At 42.6% G+C, this 16,205-nt stretch overlaps 1 long non-coding RNA gene across 1 annotated transcript in view; it reads right to left on the bottom strand.

Annotated features, from left to right (window-relative positions):
• LOC146657303 (uncharacterized) overlaps positions 1 to 16,205 on the bottom strand; it is a 41,856-nt gene that overhangs the window by 12,896 nt on the left and 12,755 nt on the right. Inside the window, exon 2 of the long non-coding RNA XR_014914051.1 lies at positions 15,123 to 15,220. This is a non-coding gene — a long non-coding RNA (uncharacterized LOC146657303). The remainder of the gene's footprint in view (positions 1 to 15,122; positions 15,221 to 16,205) is intronic.

Raw genomic sequence — 16,205 nt, 5'->3', positions numbered from 1 at the left:
GCAAAGGCAACCTCTTTCCATCTCTTTCTTTGCAAGTGAACAGCTCACCAGCACTGGTGAACATTTCACCTTTTCAAGTGCAGGAGGAACAAAATACCCACTGAAGCTTTAAACAATGAATACATTACACACATTTGAATATTCCAGGTGATTCAATCATCTTCCATAGCACACATACAGTATGAAATGTCAAAATACAACACTACAGTGTTTCCAAAAACTCAGAAGACAAGAAATATAAACACAAGAGCTGATCCAGTTACACACAAGCAAACAGACAAAAACCAAAGATATCATAATTAATTAATAATTATTTGCATATTCTATTGAGAAAGGATACGATCTGGACTAATTGTGGTGTTGACTTAAGCTCCATTAAGGGTGGTGTCAAATTTCTCTCATAGCAAGCTCAATAAAACATACTGAATAGCCAGTAATAGCAGTTCACACACACACACAGGTATTCACTGACGCATGCATGCACGAGTTTCTTAGCATACACAACATGGCTGGTGACTCTGCCTTCAAAGTGAAATTCTGCTGCTGCAAATCGACCTGCTTTTTGACCGTTTTGGGGGTGGAACTGGCTCCTGTGATTGGCCACTAATAACGCAGTAACAAGCACACAGTCTCCTTGATTGGCTGATTCAGTTAACTTCCTTCCAGTAAGTTATGCTGTGGCACAAACATGAGCAACACTTTAGTAACGCTTCAGAACCAAGCTGATATGTAATATGCCAGTACCATAGGTACCAGCTGTGCTGCCTTTCTGTTGACCTATGTAGGCATGGACTTTCAGAAATCTGCCAAATTAAGTTCTCCTACTTGTATGGAAAGAAATGTAATTTTTCATGTTACTCATTCATTTTTCCACCATATGAGTCTGAAGTGGACTTAAGTGATAAGAGATGAGTATGTCTTGTATGTCTTTTTAAATAATTAATTAATTAAAAACAGACTTATAAGTATGTATATATGTATGTATGCAATGTTCCCTCCAAGCTGCGCACGTGCGCAATTGTGCACTGCTCTGCGCACAGAAAATCTGCGTTGTGCACAAAAAAAATCTAACCTGAATTGAAATTAAATTAAAATTAATACTTTAACAATTCTGTTTTGCTGTGTGAGTCAGTAAGTGACTGGCTGCTCCCGTATGGGATTAGAACGATGCCACCTTATTCCATAGCCCAGCCAATAATGCGATTCACATTCGTATATACGCAGCTAATCAACGTCATTGGCAGGCTATGGCAGCGCCCTTAGCTAGCAAAGCGGCGTGGCTGATGTGGAGTGAAGCCACGTCAATGACAACGTGTACAACCATTGGAGATGTGAGCAGGACAGACGGAACAATTGACGGAAAAAGCATGGACTTTATACCAGTTTTTAAATTGCGTTGATAGGCCACGTAAAACCAGAGTTATGATAAAAATATTAGCAATGTTTGGTTTTCTTTCTGAATACTATCGTTGTTTATATTTACTGCTGGAAGAAACGGTAAAAACTGCGTTTTATAAGGAAAACGTTCGAAAGCACTCTCCACCTGTGAGCAAAGACGAAACCAAAAAACCCCACCCTTTCCTATTGGTCGAAAAATGTACCATGTCACCAGTGTTGGGGAGTAACGGAATACATGTACCGCCGTTACGTATTTAGAATACAAAATATGAGTAACTGTATTCCGTTACAGTTACCGTTTAAAAAGGTGGTATTCAGAATACAGTTACTTTGTTGAAATAAATGGATTACACTGCGGTACTTTCCTGTTTCATATTGTCGCGGGTCAGGACTGTTTGGGTTTTGTTTGACAGCTACGTTCTGTTGTTCCAGGCGGCAGCGTTACGGTTGCCATGGTTACAGGGCGACGCTCTCTCTCTCTCTCTGCGACTGTGTGTTTCCTGGGTGAGAGAGCGCCTTTTCGTTGTTGTTGTTGTGCTAAGCTAACAGGCAGAATGCTACAAGCATAGCTCTAAAGAATGTAGCATCATGGGCAGTATAGTCCGTGTTGCAGGGAGAATGCACTGCCATACACGTTATGTGTCTGTGAGCGCGAGGAGGGAGAAAAAGGCGAGTGGAAAGGTACGAGTTGTCATCGAGGAAAAACGGGAGCTGGAAGCATGTAAATATAATAATAACCACTGCAGCCAAGAAGAGTGCCTGACGAGCCCAGTTGTAAGTAAGCTATTAAGACTCGACTGTACACCGTGTTCGTGTTTCCCTCCGAAAACAATAAGTTCCGTTGGAGCAGTCTTTCAACGCCTCTCTCTGTCTCTGCTAGCAAAGTTGACCCACACAACAAAGTAAAGCCATTTTTCGGCTACGAGCCGACAGGGACCCCGCCGTATTAGTCAGAGGTCCCTTTACTACAGTTCGGAGTCGCGGACCTTCAGTAATAGTAATAAATCACACAGCAATAGTACATTCACGTTGTTGTAAAAAGCACGATAATATATTAAGTAATCCAAAGTATTCAGAATACGTTACTCTCATTGAGTAACGTAACGGAATACGTTACAGAATACATTTTGGGGCATGTATTCTGTATTCTGTAACGGAATACATTTTAAAAGTAACCTTCCCAACACTGCATGTCACCAATCAAAAAATGATATGGCAACATGGCATTTAGTTGTTTAGGAAGAGGGAAGTTTTAGGAGTGACAGCGGTGTTTTGAGATGTGAGAGATTTGCGATGTTTAGCGCAAATCTTGTGTAGTTCGTGTGTAGTGTAGTCGATAGTTTTGTTGTGTGCGTCAGAACAATGAGGCGACTGCTGAATGTTACAGGTGTTACAGCAGTGATACATCTCCTGTTGTCAGGCCTGCAGGTATCAGGCTGTTGTTCTCCTTTATGTCATAGTGGACAGAAATTATTTTTTGGAGTGGCACAAATAATTTGTGTGGCATCAACTTTGATGCAGAACACCTGATTGTTCTGTAAATACTTTGAAATGTTTTTTAAAAAAACGCCTTAGCTGCATTTTTAGGTAAACAGCTGCAAAAAACTTTGTTGTTTGCAAAACTCGGTTACTTTTTTGAAAAAGTAACTATGTAATTACATTTCCCAACATTGGTCATTGTATACTGTATTTTGCAGACAGACAGCTACAGAACTCTCTCCCAGACCACAGACTCATAATACAAGTCAGAGCTTTATATGTATGTATATATATATATATATAAAAAAAAAACACCCAGCGCGCCCCTGCGGGCGGTTTATCCTTCAAGCTCGGGTCCTCTACCAGAGGCCTGGGAGCTTGAGGGTCCTGCGCAGTATCTTAGCTGTTCCCAGGACTGCGCTCTTCTGGACAGAGATCTCCGATGTTATTCCCGGGATCTGCTGGAGCCACTCGCCTAGCTTGGGAGTCACCGCACCTAGTGCTCCGATTACCACGGGGACCACCGTTACCTTCACCCTCCACATCCTCTCGAGCTCTTCTCTGAGCCCTTGGTATTTCTCCAGCTTCTCGTGTTCCTTCTTCCTGATATTGCTGTCATTCGGAACCGCTACATCGATCACTACGGCCGTCTTCTTCTGTTTGTCTACCACCACTATGTCCGGTTGGTTAGCCACCACCATTTTGTCCGTCTGTATCTGGAAGTCCCACAGGATCTTAGCTCGGTCATTCTCCACCACCCTTGGGGGCATCTCCCATTTTGACCTCGGGACTTCTAGGTTATACTCGGCACAGATGTTCCTGTACACTATGCCGGCCACTTGGTTATGGCGTTCCATGTATGCCTTGCCTGCTAGCATCTTGCACCCTGCTGTTATGTGCTGGATTGTCTCTGGGGCATCTTTACACAGCCTGCACCTGGGGTCTTGCCTGGTGTGATAGACCCCAGCCTCTATGGATCTTGTGCTCAGAGCTTGTTCTTGTGCTGCCATGATTAGTGCCTCTGTGCTGTCTTTCAGTCCAGCTTTGTCCAGCCACTGGTAGGATTTCTGGATATCAGCCACCTCCTCTATCTGCCGGTGGTACATACCGTGCAGGGGCCTGTCCTTCCATGATGGTTCCTCGTCTCCCTCCTCTTTCTTGGGTTTCTGCTGCCTGAGGTATTCACTGAGCACTCGGTCAGTTGGGGCCATCTTGTCTCATCCTGGACTGTGGTGCTGACACTCACCAGTCCCCGGCCCCCTTCCTTCCGCTTAGCGTACAGCCTCAGGGTGCTGGACTTGGGGTGAAACCCTCCATGCATGGTCAGGAGCTTTCTTGTCTTTATGTCAGTGGCTTCTATCTCCTCCTTTGGCCAGCCTATTACCCCAGCAGGGTACCTGATCACGGGCAGGGCGTATGTGTTGATGGCCCGGATCTTGTTCTTACCATTCAGCTGACTCCTCAGGACTTGCCTGACCCTCTGCAGGTACTTGGTGGTTGCAGCCTTTCTAGCGGCCTCTTCATGGTTCCCATTTGCCTGCGGGATCCCCAGGTACTTGTAACTGTCCTCTATGTCTGCAATGTTGCCTTCTGGTAGTTCAATCCCCTCAGTTCTGACTATGCAGCTGGATAGCGTAGTGGTTAAACTACACGCCTTTGGAACAGAGGATCGCAAGTTCGATTCCTGCCTGGGGCGTCTGTATCCAGTAAGGGTCCTAAGGCTAGACCCCCTATGCTAAGCAAGCCTACCGCAGACATGAGCGAGACAGATAAATATGAAGGCATGCCGGCTCGGACGTCGCCCGGATCAACAAGGTCCGCGTCAGGTGTTGAGGAACCAGGGCACCCTGACGAAAAGTGGGCTACTGGAACAAGAAGGCATCGGTGGGCAAGGGACGAAAACAGGGCGTTGTTGGAATGCTACTACGCAAGTAACCCCGGCGGAAGGGGCTACATGAATAGGATGAGGGACCTATGGATTCTTCGATACCCAACATCCACAATGACGGCGAAACAACTAGTAGCTCAGTGTTCCAACATTCGAAAGAAGGGACTGCTCTCACAGCTAGAGATTGACGAGGTACAACACAAATGCTACGGCAAGGAGGAGTCAGGACGCCAGGTCAGGGGGGAGATATCATCACCCCCACCCGAGATTGGGTACATAGCCCCAAGTGCGATAGGAGAAGGATCGTTGAGTGCGAGAGGAGCTGACCTGAAAAATAGGATCATGGCCAAGCTTGAAACCTGGATCCCCCGTAGCCGGTTACCAAGATTACGTGAAGTACCCTCAGAAGGTCTGCTAGATGATGTTAATGCAGCACTACGGGCAATACCTACAACCACGATTACCGACACTAACAAGCTGATCTACAATACGGCAGCAGTGATCAGCGAGATGCTTGGCTACAAGTTGAACAGCCACAAGGGGCAGTACCCTCCATGGAGAAGGAGGCTAGAGGGCAAGATCAAAGTAGCACGGAGGGAGGTTAGCCAACTAACGGAGTTGCAGAAAGGTGCGACAAATAAGGTGCCTAAGAAATACAGCAAGCTGTCCATACCTGAGGCCTTGGAAACTGCCAAGCAAAGACTCACAGCCTTGGCCAGCCGCTTGAGGAGGTACACCAGAGAGATAGAAGGCAGGAGAATAAACCAGCTGTTCTCCACAGAACCAGCAAAGGTGTACTCTCAGTGGCAAGGGAACAATAATAATACAGCACCACCAAGGCTGGAGACGGAGCAATACTGGAAGAGCATATGGGAGAAGGATGCAACCCATAACGGCAATGCTCAGTGGCTAGTGGATCTGAGGGCAGACCACAGCGACCTCCCTGAACAGGGTCCAGTAACCATCACAGTGGCAGATATCCAAGAAAGGGTCTCCAGTATGAAGAGTTGGACAGCACCAGGGCCCGACATGGTTCACGCCTACTGGCTGAAGAAGCTGACTGCACTCCACGAGCGTCTGGCAGCACAAATGAACCAGCTGCTAGTTAACGAGAGACACCCGGAATGGCTAACTGAAGGCCGGACGGTCCTGATCCCCAAGGACCCCAAGAAGGGACCGGTCCCCTCCAACTACCGACCAATAACCTGCCTCAGTACTACATGGAAGCTCCTGTCAGGCATCATATCGGCTAAGATGAACAGGCACATGGGTCAATACATGAGCGGGACACAGAAAGGAATTGGCAAGAATACCAGAGGTGCAAAACACCAGCTACTGGTAGACAGAACAATCAGCCGAGACTGCAAGACCAGACTGACCAACCTGTGCACTGCCTGGATTGATTACAAGAAGGCCTATGACTCAATGCCCCACAGCTGGATACTGGAATGCCTAGAATTGTACAAGATCAATGGGACCCTAAGAGCCTTCATCAGGAACTCAATGGGGATGTGGCGTACAACACTAGAGGCCAACTCCAAGCCCATAGCACAAGTTACCATCAAGTGCGGGATCTACCAAGGAGATGCTCTGTCCCCACTGCTGTTCTGCATAGGCCTGAACCCCCTAAAAATATATATATATATATATATATTTTTTTTTTTTTAACTTCCAATAGTGTTAACATACTACACAGGTCATGAACAAGATTTTTTTTTTAATTTTCATTGTAAGTGGGCTAAAGCAGTTAATTAAAAGTAGTCTAACATAAATGTAAAGGCTGTAATTTGATTATTTTAATAAACCATGTAACTTGGATGGATTCGATGCTGGCGTGACCACAGTGCACACGTCTGCTGTTGCTCACAGTGGTCCAAAGGACCGCTCAGGGAGTTTGTGTGTTCGCTGAGACACATGAAAAATTAGAGGGAACATTGTATGTAAGTATGAAATAAGTATAGACTTTACTTACTTAACAGCTTTGTAGTAATGGGCTTTGTAGTAAAGCCCATAACGTTCATAGTTTATAGTCTTTGTCTGCTGTGCATTGTGAATTAAATATATTGCAACATCATTAGAAAACAAATGCTTTTTTGTGGTAAAACTAGAAAAATTAATTTTCCAAGAAAACTGAAGGATTGTTCTGTATTTTCGCTAATTTGACCTTTGAGACATTAATCCTTTTAAATGAGAAAATTTAAAATCATGTCAAGCATCAAAGTTCATTCTGAAGGACATTTGTACACCGTTTGTTTAAGAAATTGTATTCAGTGTTAGAGTGTATTATGCCCCATGCCATAATGGGAAAGGTGACTGAAATACACACACACACACACGGGCGCAATCTCTAGATGGCCATATTGAAAAGTGTGAATGCCCTGACAAAAACAGGAAAAGCTGATTCGCTGAACCCAAACCCGTGGCCATTTTTCTCTCAGTGAGCTCTTTCTTCAGGGGAAAAAAAAAAAACAAGTCCTGAATCCTCACTCTTAATACAATTTTTCCTCTCTCTCATGTTCCTTCATTTCCTTTTGTTTCCTCTATCTCCAGCCTCTACCTCGAATCACAGCAAAGTTCCTCGGTGAAAGCAGTCTATTCTACTCATCATAGACACTTCTACAGATCCTCAGCCAGACAGCTGTGATTTGTGCCTGTGTTAAGGCAGAACTACTCCTTGCCTTTTTCACAATAAAGATTGCTGCCATTATCTGGAGCTATTCCTCTAGATGACACAAAAAAGAAGAAGAAAACATGGGGGTAAGAGGATGAAGGAATTTCATCCAACCACTGTGTGAACTGCTGATGGAAACTTGACTGACAATTTCATATGCAATTGTCAGTGTCACTCACAGATACGTTGTCATGTCTGATTCCCATCTTCTCAAGCTAAGCTTTAGTGGGTAGAGTGTGTCGTCAGTGGACAGCTTTCAAATGTCTAATAAACTTCGTATTGTTTTTATTAGTGTAGATAAATGGGACTAAATGGGGTTTGGGAACTTGTTTTCTAATTCCAATTTAATGAATGCTTTTGTTTCTGTTTATTCAGTCACACACACATGTGACCTTTGACTGCAGTAAAACCTGAGTAATAATTCAACCCATGTGGCGTGAATGTGGGGGACATGCAAATTCAAAACTGTCCCCTTTCACATTGATGTATCAAAGAAGATCTTTTGTGGCCACTGGGCATTGAGGGTGGGAAAAACAGAGATTCGAGGGGGTCCCTTCAGTCACTCGTTTGGGCTTTGAATGAGCCAGTGCCCAGGCAGGAAAGATGGTGTGCCAGTGGTGTGTGCTCTCTGCTAATTGATTGCCTCTGCTAACAAGAGCATAATGTATTCTATTGTGATCATCCTTTGCCCATGTTCATTAAGCCAGGAAGCAGTGTGATCTTTTCTTTTTGTCTCGGTCCTGCCTCTTTTACTCTCTCCTGCTCCTCTCATCCACCTCCCCCCACTCCCGCTCCTCTTTTTCTTTTTCTCCCTCCTCTTCTCTCTGCCCCCCCCCCCCCCCCCCCCCCCCCTCTCTCTCTCTCTCTCTCCGGCACTGGATGGGAAAGGTGATACAAAGGTGGTATGACAGGCAAAACATCCCTCACCATCCCAAATGCAAAAAAAAAAAAAAAAAAAGGGGAACAAAGGGCAGGTGGAAGGAATAGAGTAGATGACTTTTAGAATGATGAAGGATGGAAGTATCGATGAAAGGCTGAGAGGGAAAGACGGGGTAGAGAGGTGTGTTGGAAGAGAGGAGGATATGGAAACAAGAGGGAGATGGTGAGAAAAAAGACACAATGATAGTGTGAAAAAAAAAACGAGGATCAGAGAAGGACCTCTCACTACCTTCCTCCATACCTCTCTTTTTCTTCACTTCCCCCGCCCGTCCCAGCTTCTGTTACTGCCAGGTTCCCACCTGCTCCTGCTCTCTTCTCAACACCCCCACCACCCCTTTTCCCCCTCTTGCCCCTTTTTTACCCACCTCTCATTCCCATTTCCCTCTCCCCCATCTTTGGTTCACTTCTTAATTAGAGCCGACTGGACAATAGTACCACTGTTGCCCATGTTTGGAATCCTGGACTGAAACAATCGCTGTTTACCCAAGCGGTGGCACAGCCTAGACTCTCTCCTTCATTATAGCTGGGCCAAGTCTGATTACTTCTGTTCTGCAAGTGCTAGAATACACCACTGAGCCAGCCACTACGACTCATCCACTTTCCCATCTTTTCAGTCATAACTTCAGCTGCTCCCAGTTGCTAGCCTTAGTCTCCTTTTGATTTACATATTCATTACCAATGACCAACAGAACCGCATTTACTACAGGAGGAGAATAAGACGGATAAAGAAGCAGAGAAAGCAAAACAGTGACGAGATGGGTTATAAATGATAAAGTATTTCAAAAAATCATTTGTTGAATCTGGTCTATTTTCAAAATGACCTTCATAAACTAGGACAAAGCTAATTTCTTTATTAAAAATTCCCACCGGGGTTGAACATGCTGCAGGCAGTGGCAGCATGACTGACTGCAAGAAATAAGAGAAAGCTCTCTTTCCATAATGGTCTGAGATAATAAAAAAAATGGCATGGAGGTACTGTTATCAAGCTGATGCTTGTGGCGAAGACACGCTGAATCAGTGGATTGAAAGCCTTTTCACTCAGCCACATCCCCTCAGCTCTGTGGCTTGTAACAGAAGTATGCTACCAGCACTATGCAAAACAGCATCATGAATATGCGTAATTAGGTGGGACTAGTGTAATTTTTCTGGGTTATGGGATGTGACATTTGTGGGGCAGGAGCATACATCAGTGCAAGCCCGACTGACAAATGCAAATCCCTTTCTCTGCAATAAGCCTTTTTACACTTTGCAATACAAAATATCCACTTTGCTTTTATTCACCTAATAGCTGTATGCAAAAAAACAAAAAAACATACACAGGTGCACGTTTACACTTTGCATGCATAAACATAATAAAGACACTAAAAAAGCGCCTTGAGAACACAGCACAGCTTGTGTATTTGAGCACAAACTCTCAATCACACTCCATTTTAACAACACAGAGACAGGTAAGCACAGTACATTTGTGTTTAGACAAAAAAACCCAGCAGCAATAAATGAAGGCCTAGTTGCTTTTAAAGGTAGCGGACACGAGGGCATCACAATTACTTCATGATAATAATGAAAAGCACAAATCGATACAAAAAGTCAAATTAAATGTGTCTCAGAAAGACTTAAAGGATGCCAAGAGTCCAGCAGGAAGGTTAACAGAGGGCTGATACGTCACTGTGTTTAACAGAGCTACATATCCTTTGATAATGAGCTTTTAGCAGTATTGTTTAAACCACAAACAATCCTCTAAGACAACCCCAATCGAAACTATATTGTTAGGAAATTTATGCAAGGTAAGATTTTCTGCTTTTTTTCTAGATTTCATTGAGTTATGCTGTTATGCCTGTTATTGTATACCTTGTGTTTTTTTCTCCTCTCCTTTTTGCATTAGTATTCAATTCAGGTGAAATTTCAAAAGACCGGAACATATGAATTCACAAAAAAAAAGAAAAAGGAAAATGACAGGTACATGGCCAGGGGTACATTGCCAAAAGTATCTATTAATAATTGGATCATATTCTTATACAACCAGGCACACTTGCATACACACACAAGCATGCACACTTTCAACACACCTCTCTAGCTCTTCAGAGAGAACCAATTTATACATACTGTACTGAACCCCCCACCACCACCTCTCATCTCTCTCTTTGCCTTGCCATGCCCCTTTTCCTTTCCCCATTCACCCATATAGACACAAACACGCACACACACACAGAGACACGCACACATAAACACACCGGCACGCAAAGCACCCTGACACAATCCACCACCCTGCCACACATACCGAAGGGGAGGACACATCCCTCATAGCGCCTAGGAAATTAACTTGACATTTGATGCAGACAGAAAAAAATATATTTTGGTGGGGGAAGGAAAAAAAAAAAAAAAACAAAGTGTACCAAAGCAGGGATAGCATAAACCCAGCCCTTGTTCACCCTTCCCCACTCCACCCTCCTTAAGCCCAGGGATGCATTCGAGGGGGATTTTAGCGATCTGCAATGCAGACGCCACTGGGTGCCCATGGAAAAATGAGCTTCATCTTTTGCCTGTCCTTGCCAGTATATGCTGTCTGTCCTTCTTTGTTTCCATCTTTTATGATCTAGCCGCTCCATTTTCATATCCATATTCGTGCAGATTTTATTTGGAAGGAACTTGAAAAATATGTGCCACACTTGATGTTGCTTGCATTTCAAATTGGCCACACCCTCTAAGATATTCTTTGTGAATAAATATGATGAAGGATGATGATGTTTTAATTTGTTTCAACTTGGCTTTTTTTTTTTTTTTTTTTAATTTAGCTGTTATCTGCTAAAACCTTGGAATGCTACACCCACTGCTATTCTTTCGTTTACATGCAATATTTAAATAGCTTTGCAAATCTGGTTAATCACTCCAAAATGAATAAGCGTTTAAGAAAGCAAAAAGCAATAAACGGTCTATTGGTTGCAATTCTGTGCAAAAACCAAAGCAAACACGGATGTTTCTTTAGCAGCGCACCTAAAATTTAACGCAGCAGACTAGAAAATAAAGCGCAGCGTGATCTTGCATAAGATTAACATAGTCTTGTAGTAACCTCAGCAAGGAGCCCAAACACTGAGAGCGAGAGCAAGCCACAGTTAATACATCATTATGCCCTGCTACCGTTTATACCCGTGAACACACACAATGTGCAGCGAGACTGCAGACCAGCTAGTGTCTGTCTCAATATCCCCTGCATTAGACATGCAGGAATGTTAACATCATTATGCACAATTGTGAGTGTGTTTTTGTGTGTGCCCTCCCCCCCTTTTTTCCTCCCCTGCCATATTGTGTCTGCGGGTTGGTCCGTGTGTGTATGTGTGCACGTGTGTGTCTGAAAGAGGGCGGTGTTATTTAAATATGATTGTTTGCAGGCGAGCAGAAGGCATTACTGACTGTTGACTGTTGTCTTGATCAGCTTTGGTCATCGGGGTGAGATGCTACAGGAATTAATTTCAAATAAATAAATATATTGTGCAAAATGTTCAGTTGTTGATAAGGATTTTATTGGGTAACTGCAGGATTTATATTCAAATAAGGTATGAAAATGAAATACAAGCAGGGAAATCTAAACCAATAAATACATTTCAAGAAAAAACAAAACAAAAAACATTTCATCTAAAAAAAAATGCTATGCAATTTAGGATGTAAGTAATGTGACTTTGAGTTTAGTAGACCACAAATTATTCTTTAAGGAATTCTATGCTGATGAAACCGTGATGATGCAGTAACCCTGTCATGGCTCTGAACATCCACATTAACAGCCAATTCTAATATCAAGAAATATAATGCAAGCATATTGCTTTTTAGAGGTAGAGGGAAAAGGACCTGGCTGTCTTCACCTAATCCCTACAGTTTCTGTATCACGTACGATAAAGTTTTCACTGTGATGGCAAGGAGGAGGGGTGTGACCGTTATTAGCATGGTGTCACTAATATCTGCTCTGCATTTTTCTGAGGTGGTGCAGCCAAAATATTGCATCATCCCAGCACGCACGCTCACACAGACACACGCATGCTTTTTGCAGCCAGTGAATCACATTTGCATTCACTGCATTTACAATAGCGTCCTCAATGAGCACTATACATTTTGTTGCATCATAAAAATGGAACGCGGTTCTCCGCAAATAATACAAATCCATATATCGTTTATGCATTGCGGGTAAACAGAAATAAAGAGGAATTTATAAGGAGAAAGTCTTGAGAAGAGATTTACAATGAGATTCAAAAGCAGTAAAGCAGTATTCTTCAGTTATATGACACAACTTAAAGAAAGACTGTGTGTGTGTGTGAGTGTTGTATACAAAGTCCTTGGCATCCCTCTCTGCTTATACAAACTCCCCCCCTCCTGCTACTACGCTTTCTCTTGCTGCCAGCAATTTGCATGTATTTGCATGATTTGTACGATGTGCATATCCTTTGTTCTGACTGTATGGTGATGCAGAAGAAAGCCTCCCTAAGCAGCGCTATTACACAGCCCACTGAAAGCTACTTAGATATTATATGAAAAGGGGGAAAAAAGAACTGTAGCTTTATATATTTTAATTATGAATTGATAAGATGAGATGTGCACAAATACCAAACTCATCCTCTGGTGCATCTGTGATTAGAATGAAGGGTGTTGGGGGTGGGAGTGGGGGAAAAAAGAGATGAGGGTGTTCTAGTTTTGTGGAATTTTTGAACAAGCATGGAAAAGACATATTATGCTATCGCTAAGAGGCATGAGCATCTGCAATATATAGCATGGGGAAAGGATTGCATCCAAGCATGAAATATGGAATTACTTGACAAATAGGAAATAGGAAAATTATAGATGGAAACTAAATCATTGAAGAGAAAGAGAGAGGGAGAAAAAAAACTTTCAGTATTTTACAGTGTGTTTTTTAAATAATTCACTTTTTCTCCCTTAATTTCCACTTTGATTTTACTCATCCTTTTCTTTTTTTTTAAATTGTCTCTTCTTGTATAACCTGATCATGAAGAATGAAGCCTTCATATTTACTGTGCTGTTAATACTGTGCAAAATTGTTATTTTGCTCTTTGGGATTGGACGAATGCGATGCTTTCTCGTATGCTGGCATCTTTTGTTCTGTGCTGTTGTTTTATCTACGAAGACCAGACAACATGCGCGCACGCACGCACGCACTCGCACACACATACACACAATGACACTTTAATGCTCCTTAATCATACAGACACATGCAGATGACTTCATTAATCGCTGTGGGATAGCACTGATGATACAGAAGCCGGCCTGCAAAGACTCGAGGGTTTCGCTGAATGCAGGCGGCACATTATAAATACTTACTCCCGCTGGCACCCTAATAGTAAGCAGCTGTACTTCAAATCTGCATGACTGATAGATGATTATGACTATAGCATAACAAATGAGGTGATGGAATATAAACAAACAATACTGTGTAGCAGACATCCTTTTTTTTTTATTAGTGCTTGTTTTAATGGTCGACAGATATGACTAAAGGAAGATTTACAGTGTAAATGTTTTTGTGTTGTCTAAGTTGTGTGAGAGAGGGAAAGAGAATGAGGGTGAAATTTAAGACTTCTACAGACTTTTGCAGTGACTGCTCCTACCAAGTGACTTGCCCTGACCTTCTAATTGGCTCTTCTGAGAAGTCCACCGAATGCGTACGAGTACTGGGAGTAATTAAGAACAGTAATGCCACAGGGCACTGTGACCTAAGGGTGCTAATATGCCACCATACCGACGCTTCTTCTTTCTTTTTTTTCTTTTTTTCAGCATCAGCAAGAATCAAACTAAGAATATATGATATATATATGGAATATTATGAGGAATATTTGCTCTTGCTGTCAGCTAATTTAGAAAGAATTTCATTCTTATGAGAACCATTCATTAAACTAATCATTAAAATATCTGTCTGCCTACGATTGCATAAAAATGTTGCATGTGAACAGCAAGATGCCTTGCACGTAATTAGTGTTAATGTGCGGGTTCTGGTAGCTAGAGGAGATGTTTCTTTTGCAATCACTTCCTGGTTGTAGTTACTGTTTGTGTGTGCATTGTTGTGATGATGAATAGTGAGCAGTAACCTCTGTTTCCCCTGTGCTTGTTGTCTTTGGTATCGACCACAGGGCAAAGAATGGGTCATGGGATTTGATATTGCCCACGATCACGTTGCCTGAGCTCCCTTCAAACCGCTGTTATTCTGTTTACTGTGTCCTCTGGACCACTGCTAACATCTATGCCTTTATCCAACACACACGGGCTAACTTTGCTGCAGGCAAACACACACACACGCACACACACACACACACACACACACACACACACACACACACACACACACACACACACACACACACATCGGTGGAGATAGGCATAGAGGAAAAAAAATCAGTCAAAACAACTGGCAACAAAGAAATTTGGATGTTCCAACAAAATTCTTTATTATTTTGTATTCAAAACATCCAAATGAGTTTCAAATGCATAATAAGACCGCAACATGTGTCTAGCAAATCGATAATTCAATTATGTTTTATAGAATAAAACAATTATTAATAAAAAGCCAAGCAAGAAATTGGTACAGTGTTTTACTGAAATGTTTTGTCCTTGAACTACCAGAGGTCACAATAAACTCATGTTTCTGATAGATACACAAAATGCACTAAAACTAAATGTTCATACACGTTCATTTCGAACAGTTTAGACCAACAACACACACACAAACACATACTTGGTTTATTAACCAAAGCTCACCTCGTGTGGGTCCATTAGAGAGCAAAACCCCCGAAATCTTGTGTTGACCTCTACTTCCTGCTGCAAGCAGTTCCTCTCTCAGCTCCCTTTCTCCAGCACTGCAGCAATGAAAGACATACACAACACAAGCAGGGAGTGTTTACCAAGCGGTAACCTTTACTTGTTGAACAGTTCTTCCCGAGCAAATCACAATTAACGGGTTTTCACCAAAAAAACATCAGAATGACAGCAAACACACAGTTATATGGTTAAGGAGGGAAATTGCTAGCATAGCTAAGTTTGCTTGGAGGAATTCAAATTGGCAATAACTTTGTGCAAATGTCTTCTCAACCTTTACTCTTTGCCACAAATAGTACGCCAAACCTGGGACCTTACAGAACATGAACGGCTGACTTGCGTATCACTTGAAGGTCATGGCAAGCAGTTTTGCATACTTCAAAATATCATTATAAATCTTTGCTCAAATGTTAAAGTTTTTGCTGCGGCGTTTAACGCTATAATATTAAAAGAGTCTGCTATTTCTTGTAAACTGCCTGATTATCTCTGGTGTATGCCAACACACTTTCTGCAGCCATGTTGTTTGAGTAATGCATTTGAGGTCAGAGATGGTCATTACAGACTGCAGCAGCCTATGAGGATAGTTTGAGACTTAATTTGTGACTTTATCCAGCGAGCCACCATGTGAACCTGAACACATCCTTAAACAATCAGGATTATTTCATTTTAGCTTCTCATTTTCTGTCCTTTTGCCCCCTGTATATGAAATATGACCGGTGGAACTCTCCTCACCTTGAGACAGAAGTCAGTTAAAAAATTGGCCCGATGTCAGAAAGTTGAACATGGATGACAAAGCGTGCACTTTAGACATAACACTTCTTTAGGTTTCGCCGCTCTCATGTGGTGCTTATGACTCATTAAGAGGCTATGTACAGAAATATACTGTAGGCTACTATGTAGTCACTTTAGACTGGCTTTCTTTCCTCCTGTGTTCCCAAGTGATTGCGAGACTCTTTTAGCGAGTCAGTGTCAAACTGACAGGTGCCACATTTTATTAGAGCCCTGTATTAAAGCTCTCGCGCATGT

Source organism: Rhamphochromis longiceps, linkage group LG12 (genome assembly GCF_057381845.1).
Source record: "Rhamphochromis longiceps isolate RC_006_pf linkage group LG12, R_longiceps_female_GT1.1, whole genome shotgun sequence".
In the NCBI taxonomy this organism is placed as follows: domain Eukaryota; kingdom Metazoa; phylum Chordata; class Actinopteri; order Cichliformes; family Cichlidae; genus Rhamphochromis; species Rhamphochromis longiceps.
The sequence above is the reverse complement of the archived record's forward strand: the minus strand, read 5'-3'. Positions and strand labels throughout refer to the sequence as shown.